We start from the raw sequence: 8,191 nt of genomic DNA, 5'->3' as shown, positions 1-8,191 counted from the left end.
AACGTCGAGGGATTAAATGCCCCTTCATTAGATTATTTTCATTAGTCATTGCACGCTGATCGCCATATGCTTTAAGTTTATATAATTATTATTTACAGGATTGTAAAACACGACAATGTATAAAAAAACCATTCGCACCGAAAACATATATATAATTTTTTTTTTTTCAGAACGACATAAAAATCCAAGGCTATGAAAGATTTTAGAACATTTATAAATAGAAGGTCTTACAGCTGTTTCCGGGATATTTTATATATCCCTTCATCGGAGACGGTGTGAGAAAATGGTTAAGCAATAGTTAATTTCGAAAAGATATGAAATAGAGAGTGAAGTGGAAGAATGAAAATAGATGTGAAATATGCAGGTATTGGAATCTTATATGTATACCATTCTGCCTTTCTCACCAGTCACTATAATCCCCTATCATACGTCGTCACAGCAGTAGTACGTCGGTGAGATGATTTAATCCCCATATTACGTAATCACTACCATCAAAGGTGTCTATCATATGTGTAAACAGTGGGTCTCTTCAGCTGAGTAATTTGAATAAATCCTTCGCAAGATCAGGCTCTCATTTCATTTTATACTACAAGAACGAATACCAAAATCAGTGGACAGGCTTTGTATGGCATATTGTAAGCTTTTTTACTGAAATTTTAGTCAACTATGTATATATATTTAAAATTATATAAATATCATTATTATTATCCCGATGAGAATAGCTGGGTTTTTTTTGTTTTTTTTTAAGCCGACAACTATTAATAGTAACAGTAGTAGTTTTTACTTAAATTTTATTCAACTATATATATTTAAAATTATATAAATATTATCATTATTATCCCGATGAGAGGAGCTGTTGATTGAAGCTGTCAGCTAGTAATATTAACACCAGTTTTTGGAGAAAGCAGAGAGCAGCAGTCATCGGAGGGCTAGATCAGTAGATGAATTGTGAAGAAGCAGACGTTCTCCCGAGTAAGCCATCGAAAGATCTGTGATACACGGAATATAGATAGCAGCAAAAAGCTCGTAAAATTCTAACACTGCAGCATTCTCTGGTTAAAATAATTTGGCCATAATAATAAATTGAGCATAATGATATGAAAAATAAACAGGAGTAAAATCTCTTTAAGCTACAATACGAAAATATTTCTTGCGCAAACAATTTTCAGCCGAGAACTCAATGACTATGAAAAACATACTTATTTTTACTTATTATTATTATTATTATTATTATTATTATTATTATTATTTATAGTATTTATAATAATTCACTAACCAAAAAAAAATAAAATAAAATAAAATAAAATAAAATAATACTGGTTAGACACTCGAAATGCATATGAATATATGTGTACGTGTAGCCGAACGATTGTTTGCGCTGAGTGCGTCTACAGGAACACGAACACACACACACACACACACACACACACACACACACACACACACACATATATATATAAATATATATGTATGTATATATGCAGGTATATATTGATATGCATTTATATATACAGATATATATATACGTATGTATATATATATCTGTATATTCATATGTATATAAATATATATATGTGTATATATATCTATATATATATATATATATATATAAATATTTATATATACATATATATATTCATATACTTATATATGTGTGCGTGTAGATGGATATGTATGTATATATATATATATATATATATATATATATATATACACAAAGGGAGAGAGAGAAAGAGATATGTTGTGGATGGGAAAGAGAGAGGAAGTTGGAGGAGGAAAGAGAATGAGATCGTATTAAAATGATCAATTGCGTGATAAACGGCAACCTCTAGATACATGATAAAGTTACGTTATTAAACATCAATCATATTGTGTTTAATGTGGCAGAAAAAAATGTTTCTGTATCATTTTATGTGTAAAAGTTGTGTTTTTAACCAGCTTGTCACATACACCGGGTATCGTATGAGAATATTCTCGTAGATTTAACATTTGAATTGACGGGAGTAAGCAATATAGAAATATGTTGAGTACGAGAGTAATATCTTGGTTATCTGTTTCAATCGTTCTTTGCGACAGTTTCCTCCAAATTTTGTCGCGAATTTATTTATGTAAGAGCTCGTATTTCACATTACAAACATGGTTAGCTGAGTGGTTAACAAGCTCACTTCGCAACCGCGTGCTGTCGGGTTCAGTTCTGCAGCACGAACCGTTGAACTAGGCAAGTGTCTTCTTGTATCTTAACTTCCGACCAACGCTTTATGAGTGTATTTGATTGCCGGAAACTGTATAGAAGCCTGTATTCATATCTTTGTGTATTCGTTTTTTGTCTTCTACCACTGCTTCACAACCGGTGTAGGTTTACTTATAGCCATATAACTTAGTGTTTCGGCAAAAGAGACCGGTCGAATTAATGCCAGACTTAAAAATAAGTATTGGGTCAATTTGTCCAGCAAAACCCTCCGTAGTAGTACCAAAGTATGGCCACACTCAAATGGCTAAAATAATAATAAAAAAATATACTTATGCTTTAATGCATAGAGTATGGTGCTCGGTCAAATACACTATTTATATACCAATCTCTTCATGACTTTAAATATTAAGTGGTCATAGGTTCACAGAATATGGCAAGCGGTCATTTTGCCCGTCTACGACCTAAATCTTAAACTGCCAATGGACGGAAATTTGGGGCCCAGATTGCAGACTAAAGCAATGATAATGTTGCGCTAGGGTTGGTGGTTGTTAGGGTGTATCTCTATCGACACCCAATTCATAGATTTTAGTGGCCAATTAAAATGACCCTTAAACGCATGAGTGGATTGCGTTGTTGTCTAAAGGAGAAGGAAGAATACCAAAGGCTTACAGGTGTCTGAAAACGTACCTGGAGACACCCTACTCATAATTCAAGTGGTCAACAGGTATGGCCCTTAGACACATGGATAGATTATGTTCCTATATTGGATGAGATATGGGGGTGTAGAAGCCTTTAAAAAAATATTTTGGTTAACGAATAAGGGACACTTTCTTTCCTTTTTATTGAGCATGACAATATATGAACCTATATATTTTATTTGCCTCTATATCTGAATCTTCACATCCCATATTAAATTTACATCGTCATCTTCAAAGATGCGCTGTGTTTAATACTCAAACCATTTTCACTATATTCAAATTTTTTTATCGATTTGCCAATATATGATTGTAGCAACCTTGTCATGTCTCTGATATTTATAGACTCTCGAAATTTGTTTTAGAAACTTTTTAACGCAGAACAAGTTTCGTGTATCTGGCCAACGATATTATACGCTATTTACATTTATATACCTTTGGTCTGGTTTTGTCAAGAAATGAAAAGTGATAATATCTTAGAATAAACTGGACAGCTTCTGTGATCTGGTCAGTGTAGTTGGCCATGTAACCTAACAAGCATATTTTCAGTGGAACAATTAAACTTTTTTCTCTTTGCGACACACGGATTCGACCTCGGTACATATCTGATAAGAACAACTGAAAAGCAGAATCTGTTAGAGGAAATAGTCTTAATTAGCTAGATAAATTGATTCTAACAAAAACCCTTAGACATGCAGTGATGTCTTTGCTTTCGTTTCGCCCTGAAGAGCTTGTGTATCTTTAGCAAATATTTCATGTCTGCAATCGTGAGCTCACATCCCTTCAACAGAAAAATCAACCACACTAGTTACAGGCAGGAATGATATTAAAAAAAACATATCTTCCTCTTCACTGCCATTCCTGTAATTTACACGCAAGAACATTCCAGCACGGTTCTTTTTTATTATCTAACACCAATTAAGGACAGACGATTGTGTGGAAAACAATCAAAGCCGAATTACTTGCTGTTATTTGATTAAAGCAACGACAATTGACAAGAGACTAGATGTATATATCAACAGCAATCATCAGAAAATATAATGAAAACCGAGCAATGGAATCAGAGTTATTACCTTCAAAAGCAAACTACAACATCCTTAATTAATAATGTTCTTCCACCATTATTTGATCGGCACATCAAAACATGTTCAAAACGTCGTAACCAAGACATAACTATTTCGCACACACACACACACACACACACACACACACACACACACACCGCAGTGTATCGTGGAAGACAAACGTTTTTAGTAGTACAGGACAAAAATTTTAAAAAAAAGAAAACATGGCGAAAACTCTTGCAGTAGCAGCCATATTGTCGGCATTAGTAGCAACAACAGAAATAGTTGAAATAGCTGTTGTACAAACACCATTATCAGCAGTAGTAGTAGCAGTAGCAGCAGTAGTATTAGCCTCAACATCAACAGTTGTACAGAAAGGGGGAATAATAAAAAGAAATTATTATTTTTTTTTTTTAAGATATTTTTGCTGTATTTAATTATTTCATATTTTGTTTGATTTCCTGCTCGTGTTACCGTCGTTGCTTAAACAGCGAAAAGTGATTCTGATGATAATAAATAATAATGATCAGGGGAAGAAAGACAAAAAGAAAAAAAGAAAAAAAGTCTATCTCTGTAAATCATCATCATCACTACCGACACCATCATCATCATCGACATCATCATCATCATTACCATCAGCATCACTGTCATGATCATAATCATCAGCAGCAACATCATCATCACCACTATTACTACTTTTATTGGTACTATTGATATTCTTGTGTTTGTTATTACTGTTGTTGTTGTCGTAGTTGCTATCATCGTCACCATTGTTGTTTTGTCAGATATTATTATTATTATCATCATTATTATTATCATCATCATCATCATCATTATTATTATTACCATTATCATCATCATAATTATCATTACTATTAGTATCATCGTTATTATTAACATCATCATCTTCATCATCACCATCATTATTAACATCATCATCGTGATTATTCTTAATATTATTATTGTTATTATTATTATCATTATTATTATTATTATTATTATCACTAGCACATTTTATTAGCAACGAAACAAAAGCTGCAAGCGCATTCGTGTATTTTTCTTTCGCTCCACGGAAAGGATCGCTAATTTCCTCTGCGTTGTCGACGGCGACGTAAACGCGGACAGACTTCATAAAGCTACGTACATACATACATACATACATATGTACAGGCGACATTTGCAGACAGAAGCAACCGATGATCTTTTTGCCAAAGTTCAGAAAGAGTGAATGTATTGGATATAAAATCAAGTTTGCTTCTGAATGCAAATAAAGTCGGAACTGATTGATGTACGTAAACAAAGAAGCAACCATTGGAATAAATTATTGTTCTCTCTCTGTCTGTCTCTGTCCGTCTGTCTCTCGCTCTCTTAAAACCGATGGCCGGACATTAATAAAGACAAAGAGACTGAGGCGTTTAGAAAGACAATACATTATTACTGGTAAGGAAACGAATGACTGAGCTTCAACAGAAATCGAATTTCAATAAATAAAAATATGCACTAATATTTACACAACAGAATTAACTTTATTTAGAATTGATCCAAACTTACTATCTTCATTTCGACTTTCGTGCCTATCCTCATCCATAGTCACGTATGTCGGGTTATGACAGAAAGAGAGCGATCGCAAATGCAAGCTGCCGAAATGGTTAAACAATGGTTATTTCTCAGTTGAAATTACGGTTATTTCTGAGACACGCTTATTCACAAAGAATCCTTCCTAGACTAGACTAAATACCGTCGATAAATAAATGTGTAACTCAGATTTTCAAATAATGTATCTAATATGATTAATATATAGGCTTAGGTGTGGCTGTGTGGTAAGAAGCTTGCTACCTAGCTACATAGTTCCGGGTTCAGTCCCACTGCGGTGCACTTTGGGCAAGTGTTTTCTACTATAGCTTCGGGCCGACCAAAGTCTTGTGAGTGTTTGGTCGACAGAAACTGAAAAGAAGCCCGTCGTGTATATGTATGGGGGGTGTATTTATGTGTGTGCCTTTGTGTTTGGGTTTGTCCCCCCACCAACCCACCCAACCCATCACTTGACAACCGATGTTGGTATGTTTACCTTCCCGTAACATAAGCGATTTGGCAAAAGAGACTGATAGAATAAATGCCAGGCTTAGAACGAATACGTCCTGGCGCGAGGGGGGGGGGGCTCGATTTGTTCGATTAAAAGGCGGTGCTCCAGCATGGCCGCAGTCAAATGACTGAAACAAGTAAAAGAACAAAACAACAAAACAAACAAAACAATAACAGAATACACTGCGGAACGATCCATTTTGGCTACAACCCATCCCAACAAACTATCGATTTAGAACCTAATCAATATGTTTTAATCATTCCACTTTATTTTGTCCATTGATTAACTGGTTCTTAATTGAAATAGTAAAAACATATCCTGTGCTTGTGTTTTGTTTTTTTTTATACTGTATTGTGCGCTAAACTATCAGACATTTTTGCAGTATATGACTTCGATTGACCAACGTTATTATGCAACATTGAAATCTGTAAATAAACAACACTACATCGCTATTTATCGTATTTGCTTGTTATACTACACCAGACGGCTCCTTCTGATTTCTGACTACAAACCTAATTAATATCCGGTCTGTTTATCTCGTAATCGTTGGTTTATTTCATTGCATTTATTTCTTTGTTTGTGAAGGCGCGTGACGTAGTGTTTAGGGCGTTGTAAGCAAGATCGAAAGATCGTGGGTTCGATTCCCCTGGTCTGAACCGAGTGGTACATTGTGTTCTTGACCAAAACGGAACACTTCGTTTCACTTTGTTCCAGTACACTCAACAATGAATGGACAACCCCCGTGACGGATTAATCTTCCGATCAGTGGGGAATGGTGGTCTACTCGCTTAACCAGTGAGGTGGCATTATTCGAAAGATTACAAATACAACAGAAAAACGGTGCTGCTTTGGCGTGTGATCTACAGGGGAGATAACTTTAGGTCACTTTTTAGGTTTACTTTTCAATTTCTAAAAGCCCGTAAGATGTTGACTAAAGATTTTTCAATGAGATCAGCGATGAGAAAAAGGCAGTTGCATTTTTACAAAAAACCAGCGCTAAATTCACGTCATTTCTTAAGAAAAAGAAAGGTTCCTCTTTGGTGTGTGATCTACAAGTCAAAGGGAGATAACTTTAGCTTACTTTTTAGTTTACTTTATGTTAGTGCGACTTTTCGTGTAGTTTACGTAAGCAAATTTACTTTGGTGGGTGATCTACGCGCTGATTTTAATTATTATATGGTTTCCTTATTCTTAGAATAGTAAGAATTTTGAAAAAATACATTTAAGATATTAAGTATTTATTCTTTTATTCATTTACCAGTCATTTGACTGCGGCAATGCTACAGCACCGCCTGTAGTCGAACAAATTGAACCCCAGGACTGATTCCTTGTAAGTCTAGTACTTATTTTATCGGTCTATTTAGCTGAACGGCCAAGTTACGGCGACGTAATCACTCCAAAACCGGTCGTGAAGCGATGGTGGGGGAAAATACTGACACACACATATATATATGACGGGCTTCTTTCATTTTCTGTCTACCAAATCCACTCACAAGGCTTTGGTCGGCTCGAGGCTATAGTAGAAGACACTTGCCCAAGGTGCCGCGCAGTGGGACTGAACCCGGAACCATGTGGTTCGTAAGCAAGCTTGGAAAACTTTTATTATACTAGAAATTTAGTGGTACTGCTAGAAATTTAGTGATACTGGATGTGACAGCATACCCAGTACAACAATTACCATACGCCACTGGTATATGTGTATATATATATATATATATATATATATATATATATATATATATATATATATATATATATATATATATACACATTATATATACGACGGTCTTTCAGTTTCCCCAACTAAATCCACTCACAAGGCTTTGGTCAGCCTGAAGCTATTGTAGAAGACACTTTCCCAAGGTGTCACCTAGTAAAATTGAACCCAGACCCATGTAGTTAAAGAGTAAGCATGCGCCTACATACATCATATGGGATACATGCATACATATATACATGACATATACGTATATACATTATATGTATTACATATACACATACATGCATATATATCTATATACATACATACATACATACATACACTATGCGCGTGAGCATTGTTTCCATCTCATCTGCCTGTGACTTTAATAAAAAAAACATTTGTTCAAAGCGACGGAATGTGAGATCGATCTCGGAACACCATTGCTGCGAAACCAAC

This window comes from Octopus bimaculoides, chromosome 23 (genome assembly GCF_001194135.2).
Source record: "Octopus bimaculoides isolate UCB-OBI-ISO-001 chromosome 23, ASM119413v2, whole genome shotgun sequence".
NCBI classification, from domain to species: Eukaryota; Metazoa; Mollusca; class Cephalopoda; order Octopoda; family Octopodidae; genus Octopus; species Octopus bimaculoides.
This window is presented reverse-complemented; position numbering follows the sequence as displayed.